The sequence below is a fragment of the Nycticebus coucang genome, chromosome 4 (assembly GCF_027406575.1).
Source record: "Nycticebus coucang isolate mNycCou1 chromosome 4, mNycCou1.pri, whole genome shotgun sequence".
Lineage (NCBI taxonomy): Eukaryota > Metazoa > Chordata > Mammalia > Primates > Lorisidae > Nycticebus > Nycticebus coucang.
Genome location: NC_069783.1, coordinates 99,431,685 through 99,449,172, shown reverse-complemented (window position 1 = coordinate 99,449,172; position 17,488 = coordinate 99,431,685).

Below are 17,488 nucleotides of genomic sequence, written 5' to 3'. Positions count from 1 at the left end.
GAATATGGATTTTATTTGGGCAGGATGTTTCTGAGTGGCGTTTTTCTTTTCTACTCTGTTTTTCCAAGGTGGCTATGACATCTCTGCAGAAAATGGTGACCCATTGTTGTGGTTAACGATGCGGGATCAGAGGTCCTGATGTCCAGCCTCAGTGCCCGGCTTTACCCTTAGTGCTGTACAACCTCAAGAGATTTACCCAGTTCAAGATCTCTGCAAGTTCTATCGGTAAAATTTACAGTGCCCCACTTTAAAAGAATTACTAATAAAAGTAACTTTAGAAGAATTAATTCATAAAAGAATTACTAATCAGCTTTATCGGTTGTGATAAATATTAGCATTTAAAATATCATAAAACACAAAAAGAAATTATTTCTTTATGATTATTGGGTCTCAAACTCTCATAACATTGAACTCTTCTTTGGGTTAAAACATTATGGCAGAAGATTTTCCTTAAATGCATTTCAAAAATAATAACAACTATAAGACTTTTATGTAAGAGGGATGTTAAGATTCCTGCTTTCTTCATAATCAATAAAAACAAATACCTAGACCCAGTGAGATATACTAAATATGGACCTGGTTATATATTTAACACATCAAGAAGAACACACAAAACTCTTAATAGTGATTTCCTTTGTGAAAAGAGACAGTCAGGAAAGGGAAAGAAAACTATCTTTCGTATTTTTCTGCAGCATTTGGATTTTTACTGCGCATGAGTGTACATTTTACATTGTTAACCCATAAAATGAAATTATACTCGTTAACCCATAAATTGAAATTAACTAGCACAGAATTCTGAAAGACAAGATGGTGTGAATGAAGGGGGCTTATCAGAAGTACAGAGGAGCCCCTGGCCCACCTAAGGACATTGTGGGGACACACTGGGCTACCAAGCGTGTTGGCTCCTGGCCGAAGCTTGTCCTAATGCAGGAATTACTTATGACATGTATAATTTGAGCTCAGTGTGACTAGACATTGAACATTGGTCTGGACACTAGTGAGCTTTGTGCCCTTGGGGAAGTTATTTAATCTCTCAGTGCAGCAATTCTCTTACTTTATTTCATTTTAAGACAGATCATTTGTCTACTTCTATATGTGCTATGAATATCATGTAAGCTCTGAAATAGAATGGAAGAGGAAGAGTTAAGATACCTTAGCTTTTCTTTCTCTCCCCTAATTCCTATCCAATCAACTCATGATTTTAAACATGTTCATGGTTTTCTTTTGGCCACGGCCGGGGTTTGAACCCACTGCCTCCAGCATATGGGGCCGGCACCCTACTCCTTTGAGCCACAGACGCTGCCCCATGCTTGTGTTTTTCAGAGAGTTAAATCCCTACTACTTTTTCTCTCTCCACTCCTTCTGTTTTTCTTTCTCTCTGTCCTCTCATCTCTGTGTTTGTGTGTATCTTTAAAAATCTAGCAAAAGAAAGCATACTAAACCTGGTTGTTAAGAACTGAATGTGTGCTCCCAAGATTCATGTGTTGAAATCCTATCTCCCCAGATGATGGTTGTAGGAGGAGGAAACTTGGGAAGGTGTCTTAGGTCTGGAAAGTGGAGCCTTCATAAAGGGGATCAGCTCCCTTAAAAAAGAAACCCCAGAAAAATCCCTTGCCTGTTCCAGCATGAGCACATAGTGAGGACCATCACCTGTGAACCAGGTTAAGAACTGGATCTGTCAGCACCTTGATCTGTAACTTTCCAGCCTCCAGAAAAAGAAGAATTAAATGTTGTTCATGCAACCCAACTTATGATGTTTTGTTATAGAAGGCTCAATTGACTAAGACACTAGTCCAGTGTATTTTTTTAAGCAAACAAACAAAATAACTCCCCATCAGAAAATTCTACCTCAGAGTCTAAACCTAAGATGGCCCTTTGGCTCACACTTGTATTCACAGCACTTTGGTAGGCTGAGGCAGGAGGATCGCTTGAGGCTAAGAGTTCAAGACCAGCCTGAGCAAGAGCAAGACCTCATCTCTACGAAGTGTAGAAAAATTAGCCAGGTGTGGTGGTGAGTGCCTGTAGTCCCAGTTACTCATGAGGCTGATGCAGGAGGATTGTTTGAGCCCAGGGTTTGAAGTTACAATGAGTATGATGATGCCACTGCACTCTAGTGTGGGTGACAGAGCAAGACCCTATCTCAATAAATAAACAAACAACAAAAAGGAAAGGAAATAAATAATGGTTTAAACTCTTTATAGTTTGGCTCATACTCTCTGATTTTGTCAAAGTGGAGACTCAGCCAGCAACTATTCTAACTTTGAGGAAATGTAATAATCTTTTCTCTTTACTCCAAGGCTATATAATCACTAATTGATCAGCCTCCCTCTGTGGCCTAACTTTTCTCAGTTTTAAAATTATTTCTGGGTTTAAGGACTTTTCTTCTACACCTTCTCCAGGTTCTATATGGTTCATAGTTGCAGCGCCCAGTTCTGCATATTCCAGAGAGTGTATTTGGCTGGTACATTCACCCTCACCCCACCCCTGGTCCTCTTTTGCTTCTGTTTGAGGGTTAGTTTAAGAGGCATGAGTCAGGAGAGCCAGAGGAAATATTGGGCATTTCTTATTACTCTTTTCCCTTCTCTTATTTCTGATGTCACCAGCACATCTTTCCAATACCCAGGATCAACTCAATGTCCATTGCCATTGAAGATTCTTCTCATCATATTATCATGCAAAGAGACCTAATGTGAAAATCACTGTAAGTGTTCTCTGATGAAGACATAAAAAGTTACCTTTCCTGGGCATAATTAATGTTCAAAAATGCCCACTGAAATGGAGATTGGACATGCTGGTGGAGATACTGGTTTCCCAGTTTCTCTAGTCACTTGTGTACAAATCCAAAGCAGGAAAACCTAGATTACTCCAAGGTATGTTGGGAATGAAATTCCCCTTTTCTGTGACTGCCTTCTCATCAAAGGGCTTCAGAACCTAAATTGCAAGTTCCCTTCGTGTCCTGAAAGTTTGTGGATTAAAATATCTTTGCAGTGCAAAAATTATCATTACCTTAGTGTTCCATACTTTATCAAAAATATGCTCCAATTAACAGATACACAAGCTTATGTTCAATATCTAGATTTGGGAAGGGAAATGTGAAACTAATTACCTTTTATAAACTGGCAAAGTTTGGGTGCTGGCTTATAGAATTAGTGACTATTGTAGCCTGCAGAGTCTGCATTTCATAACCAACAGGTAGAGGCATGGGTAGCTCAAAAGGGCGAGATTTAAGAGTAGTAATTAAATTCAGATAAAGAGTGAATGAGTAGATAAGAAGATGGAGAGATGAGATTATGAAGTGTTGGCAGTGAAAGATAATTTGGAAAGCTGTTTTGGTTAAGAATTATGAAAGAGAAGTGGAGGAACAAGATGGCATCTCAGTAACAGCTTCCTTGCAACTGGGCATGGTGAAACTGGGAAGAAAAGACTCCAGGCATTTCTGGCTGGTGGGATCTGCCCAGTAACATCCCTTTGGGGACACAGGGAGTCAGTGAGAGACTTCTGGACTCCATGAGGAGGACAAAAGCAATGGAGAACTGGCAAGTGGTTGTGTGTGCTCATTCTTATCCAATCCTGCCGGCAGCTATAAGTACAGCAGCAGTGAGATTGCAAACTGGAAAGGCCTTACCTGTGAGCTGTTTTGTTTTTTTTTGGACTTGGCACTCAGTTGAACTACCTTGGGAGAACTTGGGCAAGAGTGTAGAGGTCTTTAAGCATTCTCTAGGGCCCCAGACTGAGCTGCTGAGCTGGATGGAGCTAATAGTATTTGACTGTGGGCCTCATGGAGCTGTTGTGGGAGAACTGCCTTGACAAGCTCCACCCCCAGGGTTGCAGAGCAAGGACTGGACAGGAGACCTTGGGTGAACAATCTAGTGACTAAGCAGCCTAAAGTCAGGGATTGACACGCCTTACAGCCTTGAGCCTCAGGGGCATAGAGTGAGACTGGTTTTGGCATACTGGGTAAGCAGGCAGCCACTTCAGGAGTGATCCCAGAGATAAGTGCTTTCCTTGGAAAGCTTCTGCTTAGCCAAGGTTAGCAGTATAAAATGCCTTTTAAGTGGGCTGAGGAGAGATTTAGGCTCTCCACCCTGCAGAGTTTGAGAAATCAGCATAGGCCTCCAGTCTCCATCTTGTATAGCCGTATCAGTATTGTGATTAACATCTCATACCCCCAGAAGAACACCTGTTGCCCAGACAATATTAAGCAAGATATATATACTGCTTTGTTTTTGTTTTTGTTTTTGTTTTGAGATAGAGTCTCACTTTGTCACCCTCGGTAGAGTGTCATGATGTCACAGCTCACAGCAACCTTCAGATCTTGGGATTAGGTGATTCTCTTGCCTCAGGCTCCCAAGTAGCTGGGACTACAGGTGCCTGCAACAACACCTGACTATGTTTTATTTTTTAATTTCAACATTTTCCCTCTAGATTTTTCTTTTTTTCCCTTTCTTTTTTCTTCATTTTCTACTTTAAATATAATTTTCAATTGTTGCCTTCTTTAACAATTAGAACTTCATTTTTGCTAGTGTTTTTACCCCTATTATTAGGTTACCCCCTCCCCCCCATTATATCACATAAAAATTGCTGTTTGCTTATTTTGGTTTGATTTATAGCATTTTTGTCTTTCCTCTCTACTTGATGGAGGTGGGGTACTGTGTCTGAATAGGATCGCAAAGAGCTACTGACCTCAAGGGAACCACCCAACCTGGCTCCCTCAGAGGTTGGGGGGATTTAAGATTGGGTCAAAGTACCCTATTGTACACCAATATTGCTCCTGTCTCCCTCTTTCTGTGCCTTTCTTCTTTTTGTCAATATTCCCTTTTATCCACCCCCTGTCCTTTCTCTTTTTTCTTTTTCTTTCTTTTTTCCCTTTTTGCTCTTCAATCTTCTCATCCTTCTGGTCATGTACCAAAAGGACTCAATGAAACCCTAGTCAAGAGGCACAGTAACTTAAAGAGCAAGAGGAAGTGAAAGGAAAATTAGGACAAGGAAACAGATAAAAGAAAACACTCATGAGGAAGAATCAGCAGAAAAATCCTGTCAACATGAAAAACTAGTCCAGAGCAACCCCCACAAGGGACCAGGAGGTAGCTACTACAGAAGATTCCACCTACAAAGAAATGTTATAAATGACAGAAAGGGGATTTAGAATACAGATGATGAAAACAATGAAGGAAATGATGGAAACAATGAAGGAAATTGCTGATAAAGTGGAAAATAACCAAAAGGAAATCCAAAAACAGAATCAAATAAGAGATGCATGATATTAAGAACATAGACAAGATATACAAGAGCTGAAGGAACTGAAGCAGTCAATTAGGGAACTTAAAGATGCAATAGAAAGTATCAACAACAGATTAGACCATGCAGAAGAAAGAATCTCAGAGGTAGAAGACAAAGCTCTTGAGATAACTCAGATAGTTAAAGAGGCAAAAGAGAAGAGAGACAAAATAGAAAGTTCACTGACAGAATTATGAGACTTTATGAAGCATTCAAACATATGAGTTATAGGCACCCCAGAAGGGGAAGAAGAATGCTCCAGGGGAATGGAAGACATACTAGAGAATATTATAAATGAAAATTTCCCAAATATCACCAAAGATTCTGACACACTGCTCTCAGAGGGATACTGAAGCCCAGCTTGCCTCAACTCTAACTGAGCTTCTCCAAGACACATTGTGATGAACTTGTCCAAAGTCAAGAGAAAAGAAAAGGTTCTTCAAGCTGCCAGGAGTAACTGCCAGTTGATGTACAGGGGTAAATCTATCAAGGTGACTGTAGACTTCGCTAATGAAACTCTTGAAGCAAGAAGACAATGGTCATCTACCTTTAATCTACTTAAACAGAACAATTTCCAAACCCAGAATTCTATATCCTGCTAAGCTAAGCTTTAAAACTGACAGAGAAATCAAATCAGTTACTAATATACAAACATTGAGGAAATTTGCTACAACAGACCAATTCTATAGGAAATACTTCAACCTGTTCTACACACTGACCATCACGATGGATCAACAGCAAAGTAAGAACTCAGAAATTAAAGGACAGAACCTAACTTCCACAATGATGCAAAAGATAAAACTAAGCAATGGACTCTCACAAAATAAGATGAATAGAACACTACCACACTTATCAGTTATCTCAATAAATGTTAATGGTTTGAATTCCCCACTAAAGAGGCATAGATTGGCTGACTGGATTAAAAAACACAAGCCATCCATTTGCTGTCTGCAGGAAATACACCTAGCTTCAAAAGACAAATTAAAACTCTGAGTTAAGGATTGAAAGGTAATTTTTCAGGCAAACGAAATTCAGAAGAAAAGAGGAGTTGCAATCTTATTTTCAGAAACATGTGGATTTAAAGCAACTAAAGTAAAAAACGACAAAGATGGTCACTTTATATTGGTCAAAGGAAAAATATAACAAGAAGACATTTCAATTGTAAATATTTATGCTCCCAACTTAATGCTCCCAGATTCTGGAAATAGACCTTACTCAGTCTGAGAAATATGATATCTTATAATACCATAATTACATGGGACTTTAAAACTCCTTTTACAGAGCTGGACAGATCCTCTAAACAGATATCAAACAAAGACATTAGGGACTTAAATGAGACCCTAGAACAACTGTGCTTGATAGACGCATATAGAACCCTCCATCCCAAAGATAAAGAATATACATTCTTCTTATTGCCACATGGAACATTCTCCAAAATTGATCATATCCTACAACACAAAACAAACCTCAACAGAAACAAAAGAATTGAAATTTTACCTTGTATCTTCTCAGACCTCAAGGCACTAAAGGTGGAACTCAACTCCAACAAAAACATTCAACCCCACACAAAGGTATGGAAATTAAACAACCTTCTGTTGAATGACAGTTGGGTGAAGGATGAAATAAAAGAGGAAATCATTAACTTCTTTGAGCAGAACAACAATGAAGACACAAGCTACCAAAACCTGTAAGATACTGCAAAAGTAGTTTTGAGAGGAAAAATTATTGCTTTAGATGCCTACATTTGAAAAACAGAAAGAGCGAGCATCAACAAATTCACAAGCCATCTTATGGAATTGGAAAAAGAAGAACAATCTAAGCCTAAACCCAGTAAAAGAAAAGAAATATCCAAAATTAAATCGGATCAATGAAATTGAAAACAAAAGAGTTATTCAGAAAATTAACAAAACAAGGAGTTGTTTTTTTGAAAAAATAAATAAAATAGATAAACCTTTGGCCAGACTAACTAGAAATAGAAAAGTAAAATCTTTAGTAACCTCAATCAGAAATGATAAAGGGGAAATAACAACTGATGCTGCAGAGATACAAGAGATTATTTCTGAATACTACCAGAAACTCTATGCTCAGAAATCTGACAATGTGAAGGAAATGGATCAATATTTGGAATCACACCCTCTCCCTAGACTTAGCCAGGAAGAAATAGAGCTCCTGAACAGACCAATTTCAAGTACTGAGATTAAAGAAACAATAAAAAATCTCCCAACAAAAATATGCCCTGGTCTGGATGGATTCACAGCAGAATTCTATCAAACCTTCAAGGAAGAGCTTATTTCCCTACTGCAGAAATTATTCCAAAAAAATGAGGAGGGAGAAATCTTCTCCAACATATTCTATGAAGCAAATATCACCCTGATACCAAAACCAGAAAAAGACCCAACTAAAAAGGAGAATTTCAGACCAATTTCACTAATGAATATAGATGCAAAAATTCTCAACAAAACCCTAACCAATAGATTATAGCTTATAATCAAAAAAGTCATTCATCATGATCAAGTAGGTTTCATCCCAGGGATTCAAGGCTGTTGTAACATATGCAAGTGCATAAATGTTATCCACCATATTAACAGAAGCAAAATAAAGACCATATGATCCTCTCAATATATGCAGAAAAAGAATTTGATAAAATCCAGCATCCTTTTCTAATTAGAACACTGAAGAGTATAGGCATAGGTGGCACATTTCTGAAACTGATCGAAGCTGTCTATGACAAACCCACAGCTAATATTTTACTGAATGGAGTAAAACTGAAAGCTTTTCCTCTTAGAACTGGAATCAGACAAGGTTGCCTGTCACCAGTACTATTCAACATATGCTGGAAGTTCCAGCCAATACAATTAGGCAAGACAAGGAAATAAAGGGAATCCAAATGGGAGCAGAGGAGGTCAAACTCTCCCTCTTTGCTGATGATATGATCTTCTACTTAGAGAACCCCAAAGACTCAACCACAAGACTCCTGGAAGTCATCAAAAAATGTCTCAGGATATAAAATCAATATCCATAAGTCAGTAGCCTTGTATATGCCAGTAACAGTCAAGATGAGAAGCTAATTAAGGACACAACTCCCTTCACCATAACTTCAAAGAAAATGAAATACTTAGAAATATACCTAACAAAAAAGAGGTGAAGAACCTCTATAAAGAAAATTATGAAATCTTCAGAAAGTAAATAGCAGAGGATATTAACAAATGGAAGAACACAGCATGCTCATGGATGGGAAGAATCAACATTGTTAAAATGTCTATACTTCCCAAAGCAATCTACCTATTCAATGCCATACCTATTAAAATACCAACATCGTACTTTCAAGACTTGGAAACAGTGATTCTGCATTTTGTATGGAACCAGAAAAAAACCTGTATAGCTAAGGCAGTTCTTAGTAATACAAACAAAGCCGGGGGTATCAGCTTATCAGATGGCTGTAATCAGTTCTTAGTAATACAAACAAAGCCATAGTGGTCAAGACAGCATAGTACTGGCACAAAAATAGCAACATAGACATTTGGAATCGAACAGAAAACCAGGAAATGAGACTAACATCTTACAACTACCTAATTCTAGATAAACCAAAGAAGAACATACCTTGGGGGAAAGACTCCCTATTCAATAAATGGTGCTGGGAGAACTGAATATCCACATGTAAAAGACTGAAACTGGACCCACATCTTTCTCCACTCATAAAAATGGATTCAAGATGGATAAAGTGGGTGGCGCCTGTGGCTCAGTGAGTAGGGTGCCAGCCTCATATGCCAAGGGTGGTGGGTTCAAACCCAGCCCCGGCCAAACTGCAACAAAAAAATAGCCGGGCATTGTGGCGGACGCTTGTAGTCCCAGCTGCTTGGGAGGCTGAGGCAAAAGAATTGCGGAAGCTGGAGAGTTAGAGGTTGCTGTGAGCCGTGTGACGTCATGGAACTCTACCTGAGGGTGGTACAGTGAGACTCTGTCTCTACAAAAAAAAAAAAAAAGATGGATAAAGGACTTAAATTTAAGGCATGAAACAATAAAATTCCTCAAAGAAAGTAAAGGAAAAACACTGGAAGTTATCGACCTAGGGAAAGACTTCATGAAGAAGACTGCCTAGGCCATTGCAACAACAACAAAAATAAACAAATGGGACTTAATTAAGCTGAAAAGCTTCTGTACAGTTAAGGAGACAACAACCAAAGCAAATAGACAGCTTACACAATGGGAGAGGATATTTGCATGTTTTGAATCAGACAAAAGCTTGATAACTAGTATCTATAGAGAACACAAATTAATCCACAGGAAAAAAGCCAACAATCCCATATATCAATGGGCAAGAGACAGGAATAGAACCTTCTCTAAAGAAGACTGACAATGGCTAGCAAACATGAAAAAATGCTCATCATCCCTAATTATTAGAGAAATGCAAATCAAAAGCACCCTGAGATACCATCTAAGCCCAGTGAGAATGGCCCATGTTACAAAATCTCAAAACTGCAGATGCTGGTGTGGATGTGGAGAGAAGGGAACACTTTTACACTGCTGGTGGGACTGCAAACTAATACAACCTTTTTGGAAGGAAGTATGGAGAACCCTCAAAGAACTTAAGCTAGACCTCCCATTTGATCCTGCAATCCCATGACTGGGCATCTACACAGAAGGAAAAAGATCCTTTTATCATAAGGACACTTGCACTAGACTGTTTATCGCAGCTCAATTTACAATTGCCAAAATGTGGAAATAGCCAAAATGCCCACCAACCCAGGAATGGATCAACAAGCTGTGGTATATGTATTGTATACCACGGAAATACTATTCAGCCATTAAAAAAATGGAGACTTGGGCAGTGCCTGTGGCTCAGTGGGTAGGGCGCTGGTCCCATATACTGAGGGTGGTGGGTTCAAACCTGGCCCAGCCAAATTGCAACAACAACAAAAAAGTAGCTGGGCATTGTGGTGGGTGCCTGTAGTGCCAGCTACTCGGGAAGCTGACAAGAGAATCGCCTAAGGCCAGGAGTTGGAGGTTGCTGTGAGCCTGTGAGCTGTGTGACTCCACTGCACTCTACTCAGGGCAATAAAGTGAGACTCTCTCTCTACAAACAACAACAACAACAACAACAACAAAACAAGACTTACAGCCTTTGTATTAACCTGGATGGAAGTGGAACACATTATTCTCAGTAAAGCATCACAAGAATGGAGAAGCATGTATTCTATGTACTCAATTTTGATGTGAGGACAATTAATGACATGGTGGGGGTGGGGGAAGGGGAGAGCAGAGAGAGTAAGAAGGAGGGAGGGGTGAGGACAGAAAGAGCAGAGAGAGGGAAGGAGGGAGGGGGTGGTGTCTTGGTGTGTGCCACACCTTTTCGGGGCAAGACATGATTGTAGGAGGGACTTTACCTAACAAATGTAATCAGTGTGACCTGGCTTCTTGTACCCTCAATGAATCCCCGACAATAAAAACCAACCAACCAAACAAAAAAAAAAACCCAACAAAAAGTAGAAGAGATTATGGCCAGGCACAGTGGCTCACATCTGTAATCCTAGCACTTAGGGAAGCCATAGTGGGAGGATCCCTTAAGGCCAGAAGTTCAAGACCAGCCTGAGCAACCCAATTAAAAAAAAAAGTACAAAAGTACGAAAGATTTGACTACATTCATAATAAATTCAAGGTGTATCTTTATGCATAAAAAATTACGAAAGCGAAGCATCAATAATTACTTCATATTGTTGAAAATCTCATTAATATAAGTCCAGATAGAATTTGAAATGTGATACTTCTTAAAGACAAATCTTACTCTTAACCAAAGGAATGAGAACAAAGGCCTCCAGGTGGACGATGGAGGGCTGTCTGGCAGCAAACGAGTCTTTCCATAATCTTGAATAACCAATTACGTTCAAAGGTTTGGAGTTTAACACCCACCCCATATAAATTTTCTATATAGCAGCAAAAATACTCTTCTTAAAACAAACAAACAAACATACAAAAAAAAAAAAACTCAAATAAATGTAATTATGTTCGTAGACTAGTTAGAATTGGTCAATGGCTTCTCATTTTTCTAGAAATCCAAAATCTGTACCATCTATATGTTGGAAGCTTGTCTGGGACAGTCTGGTTTGTGCCTCTTGTCTTGGTGTAATTTTTTTAACAATACATTTTTTACTGTGGTAAAATTTATCATCTTAACTATTTTTAAGTACATAGTTCAGTGGTGTTAAGTACATTTAGATTATCGTGCAGCCATCACTGCCATCTGTCTCTAGACACTTTTCATCTTGCAAAACTGAAACTCTGTATCCATTAAACATTAACTCTGCACTGTCTCCTCCCCCAACACAGGCAACAGCAGTCTGCTGTCCATCTCTATGAATTTGGGTACTTTAGGTACTTCATACAGGTGGAAACATAGTGTATTTGTCTATTTGTGGCTGGATTATTTGTAACCACTCCTGCTCTCTTATGGTTACTATTTGCAGGGAATACCTCTTTCCATCCTTTCACTTTCAACCTCTTGGTCTCTAAATCTAAAGTGAGTCTCTTACAGATAGCACATAGTTAGATCATATGTTTTAAATCCATTCTGCAAATCTTAGTCATTTTTTTCTAGGGTTTTTTTTTTTTTTAGAGACAGAGTCTTGCTCTGTTGATTAGAGAATCTAATCCAGTTGTATTTAAAGTAATTACTGAGAAGGAGGGATTTACTGGTGTCATTTTGTTATTTGTTCCTATATGACTTATAGCTTTTTTTGTCCCTCATGCCTTGCTTTACTCTCTCCTTTGGGGTTTAGTTGATTCTTTTTTTTTTTTCAGTAAAATGTTTGAATTCCATTCTCATTCTCCTTTGTTATATACTCTACAGCTATATTCTTTGTGGTTACCATTAAGATTACATTTAGCACTTTAATGTTATAACATTCCATTTTTAACTTACATTGACTCCAATAACATATAAAAACTCTGCCTCTACAAGATCTCACAATTAGGTTTGTGAACTCATCCTAGAAAAAGTGCGATATGTCTCATTGCTGAATATTACTATGGTCACTTGCGAAATACTCCCACGGGAAGGCTGACACCAGTGCCTAGTCCACTCTTCAGAGCAAATTTGAAGCTCTTTTTCCGGAATGGCCATCATGGCTGTCATCCTACAAGGTCTGACAATTAATCATTAATTTCATGAACTTGCCACCGTGCACTTACATTGGCAACACTGAGTTGTACAAACAACTCAGTACCATTTCATAACCTTGGTATATTAATGTCTTATAGCTGTGTTCATGTTGATGTATGGTGCTGTCTCGCTGAGTTGTGTTCATTATTGTTGGTGTGTGGTTTTGTGTGCCATACAAAGACAGCTCCGAGGGTCAATTCCAGAAAAAGAGTTCCGAAATTGCCCTGAAATGTGGACTAGGCACTGGCATCAGTGAGTAGCTTCTCAAGGGCAGTACTTCAAAGTTAACCATGGTATTATTCAGTAATGAGGTATGTAGCATTTTTTCTAGGATGAGTTTGTGAACTTAATTGTTAGACCTTGTGTATAGTTCCTTCCTTACCCTCTTTCAGTTATTTATTTATTTTCTTTGAGACAGAGTCTCAAGCTGTCACCCTGGGTAGAGTGCTGTGGCATCATAGCTCACAGCAACCTCCACCTCTTGGGCTTAAGCGATTCTCTTCCCTCAGCCTCCCAAGTAGCTGGGACTACAGGTGCCTGCCACAACGCCCAGCTATTTTTGTTGTTGCAGTTGACATTGTTGTTTTAGGTGGCCTGGGCAGGATTCGAACCCACCAGCCTTGCTGTATATGGCCAGTGCCCTACCCACTGAGCTATGGATGCCATCTGCTCTTTCAGTTATTGATATTACAAAATTACATTGTGTCTCCAAAATTATAAACTACTAAGTTTTTTAAATATATTAATCTCTCACTCACGTAGAAGATAAAATGGGAGTTATAAACCAGGGTTATAATAATACTGCCTTTTAACCTAACAGGTTTTTAAAAATGTATTATTCTCTTAAATTATCCAAAAGATGCCTTTCAGCAGTTCTTGGATGGCAGGTCTTTTGGTAATGAATTCCCTCAGCTTTTGTTTATCTGGGAATGTCTTAATTTCTTCCTCACTTTTGAAAGACACTTTTGCTGGAAATGAGATTCTTGCTTTAAAGTTATTTTTTTTTTCTTTTAGCATTTTGAATATATCAGCCTACTGCCTTCTGGCCTTTAAAGTTTTTAGATGAGAAATCTGTTGATAATCTTATTGAAGAATATTTGTATATGAGAAATTACTTCTTTTTTGTTGCTTCCAAGATTTTGTTTTGGCTTTTCACATCTTGATTCTAATGTGTCTTGTTGTGAGTCTCATTGAATTCATCCTACTTGGAGTTCACAAAGCTTCTTGGACATTTATATTCATGAGTATGATCAAATTTTGGAAAATTTTGTTTATTGTTTTTTTCAAATAATCTCTCTGGCCCATTCTCTCTCTTATCTCCTTATACTCCTCAACATGTATATTGAGCTACCTGATGGTGTCCCACATGTTCCTTATGTTCTGCTCACTTTTCTTTCATCTTTTTTCTTTGTGTTCTTTGGACTTAATAATTTCCATCATCTTATCTTCAACTTCACCAATTTTTTTCTTCTGCCTGCTCAAATTTGCCTTTGAATTCCTCCAGTGATTTTTTTCATTATAATTATTGTTCTTTTCAGTTCCAGAATGTCTTTTTGGTTTCTTGATATTTTCATACATCATTTTGTTGACTTTTTGTTGTTTTTTTTTTTTTTCCTTTGAATGAGTTATGCATTCCTGTTTCTTGTGCCTTGTGATTTTTTTTAAAAAGTTGAAAACAGGACATTTGAGTCTAGTAATGTAATTGGAAAGCAGATGCTCCCTCCATCCTCAGTGTTTGCTGATTTTTATTTATTTATTTATTTATTTAACTATCATAAGATGTGTCTGGACCACAGATCAAGATGAGGTATAAACTTCAGGTCTTTTTTAAGCCTGCATCTATCCCTGGGGATATACTTTATGACTTTCTAAATTCTCAATTATATGGTTGTTTTGGAATGTCCTAGACATTAAATGCTTGGCTCCTAAAAGAGGAAAAAAGAAAACAATAAAGTGGGATGGGCACTGGCCCTTTAAATCCCATGAAAGTTGCTTCAGTCAGAGGGGAAGGGGCTTGCAATAGCTGGCAGTGGGGAGGGTGGAGTGTGCAACAATGACTGCTTGCCTATATGCCTGTGCTTCCAAAATCAGAAGCAGCAATCCCCAGTCAGAACACAGATCTCCAATTTGTTGGAGGACAGGGTCTTTATTACCTACCCAGGCTACCACAAGATGCTGGCAAGCTGTTACACGAACTCACCTATGGCTGCCAGCCCTGGAACTGGGGATGGATGGTGTCTATGCACTGAAATAGATCGAAACTAACCACAATTTACTATTCAAGTTTTTTTCTCCTGGAAGTTGAGAGACTTCGAACATAGTTCAGAGTTCCAAAATAGTTGCCTCAGATAGGTTCTGCCACTGCAGCTGCTGTCTAGGTGGAGAGACAGATGCCCAGTGCTTCCTACTTTGCCATCTTCCCAGAACAGTTTCCAATCCTGGTGTGATTTTTTTTTTGGGGGGGGGGGGTATCTTAATTTTATTTAGGAGGTGGAAAGAACAAAGTGAAATTAAAGCTATAATTGATAAAGAAGCAGCATTCACTCATTAGCAAAGAAAGGGGTTTGGGGCCTTTTTTTTGGTTTGGACGACCTTCTTGCTTTTGTCTCTGCTCAAGTCTGAAGTAATTTTATTTTGGTTTCTCTACATCAGGGTCTCAGTGATACTTTCTGATGTTAGTATTTCATAAGTGTTTATGTTCAATAGGAAAAGATCATGGCTTATGAGTGGCAGAATTCCTGTTTGTCAGGGACTGATGATTTCTCAAAGTATTTCTCATTGCAGAGCCTTATCACTTAGCTATAAGAACTATCTTTTTGTTTGGATCTGATACTGTGCTTGCCATGCAATTAAAAACATAATGTTTCTAAAATAGAGATCAAATAGATTCATCATTTAATAAAATGTTGGGGGGGGGGACATAATCTTACTTTGTCATCCTTGGTAGAGTGCTGTGGTGTCATAGCTCAGAGCAACCTCAAACTTTTGGGCTTGAAGTGATTCTCTTGCCTCAGCCTCCCTAGTAGCTGGGACTATAGATGCCTGCCACATCTGTCTGTCTTTTAGGGATGGGGTCTTGCTCTTGCTCAGGCTGGTCTTGAACTCCTGAGCTCAGGCAATCCACCCTTCTCGGCCTCCCAGAAAGCTAGGGTTACAAGCGTGAGCCACTGTGCCTGGTCCTATTTTTTCTTTTTTTTATATAACTAGAAATACAGAAGGTTCATCATTTTAGACTTTGTCAGTTTGTTTTACTGTATTTTCAAAATCTCAGTGCATAATTCAGCTTTTCGTATTTCCCACATGAAGACTTCTATCGTTCTGCTTCCATCTAGGCTCAGTGATCTCTTAATGTGTACAAAACTGTCATCTTTGTCTTCATACCGCTCCTGGTTAAGTCCATTGTTTAATGAATCTTCATCCCTTTCTTGTTTATTCTCTTCTTTTGCCACAGTATATCCTGAAATGGCTTCCTAAAGGAAGGTTCACAAAAAAGAAAACTTCTCATGTCCCTGAAAGTCAGAAAATGCATTTAGTTTTCCTTTATATTTTATTTATGGTTTGGCTGGATATAGAATTCTTACTTAAAAATTAAAAATCAATCATGTATCAATTATTGGTTTGCAATTTTTGATAAGAAATCCTATGTGAATGTGATTCTTCATTTTTTTCATTCTCCCTCTCAATATATAGATACACACACACACACACAGGATGCAAAAAAATGTATACACATTTTAAGAAAGGAAAACTGTATTAAAATTACAGTACTCAATATATACCAATAACAAAAGATGAATACAAGTCATGTTTGAGCACTTCTTGTAACTGCAAAAGTCAAATGTGGCTTGAGTGTATAGGTATTTGTGGGCCTGGTGTGATTTTTGATGGCCCACAAATACCTATGCACTGTTCATTTTTTCATGAACATAGCAGCCAGTCTGAGCACTGACCTCTGAAGCCTACACCATCAGCTTCCTATTATGGCTACCCTGCCTCTGTCACTACCATTCAGCTACACGGCTGATCACCCTCATTGTGTCTCTTCTCCTTTCTCTTAGTTATGGTCCCCGCCATGCTCAGCTGAGTCTGCTATCTCCTGGAGTGGAGACTATTTTTCAGCCTCCCTAGCAACTAGGGGTAGCATTGACTAAGTGCTAGACAAGAAGATGGATGCAAAAATGGTAGATGCAAGTTCCAGACAGAGTCCTTAAAGAGAGGAGACCAGCCCTTCTTCCTAAGTCGTCCTGAGCCTGCTGCAAATAACCTGGATGTGAAGAAAGCCTTCTTGGACCATACGGCCAAAAGCAACATCCTGAAGACATTGGACAACTGTGATAACTTAAGGGAGCTGAGCCCCACAACAGCCCCAGGCCACCTACCTACTGATTGTTGCATAAGTGAGAATAAGAGAATAAACGTCTATTTACTTGAACTAGCATTTATTTTAGATCCCTTTCACATACATCTACATATATGTATCACATCCAAATAAAACAGAATTTGATACAGGAAGTACCTAAAATATGTGGCATTGACTTTTCAGTGTAAGCCAGTTTAAAGACTCAGAAATTACAGGCTGTCAGGCCAGTGTCCCTTTTTATGGTACAGAAAAATGCCTGGTAAAACTGTCCTTTGCAATAACCTGGGAGTCCGATCTCATACTGACCAAACCTTAGCTCTAGGGAACACTGAGAATTCTGGTGGATGTTGGCTGCTTCTTGCAAAGGTCTAAAAGGGACAGACGAACTCAGGCTAGAGACATTCAGCAGGCAAGCAGTGACGGAAGGGGATTTTGCTTTGCAAAGGCAGGGCTCAATATCTGTAACATAAAATGTAGGTTGACTGAGAGACTGCTTTAAAAAGCCACCCATGCCTGTGCCCCAGAAAGAAACCATTATAAGTAAAGCTGCAGGCTGAGGAGGAGATAAGTTTGCCACCCAAAGTTTTTTTCAGGCACCTCTGTGTTTTGGTTTTTGAGTTTTTTTGTTTTTGTTTTTGTTTTTTGCCAGATAATGGGTGGTGGGGAGAGAAGAAAGAGGTGGGGGCAAAAGAGAG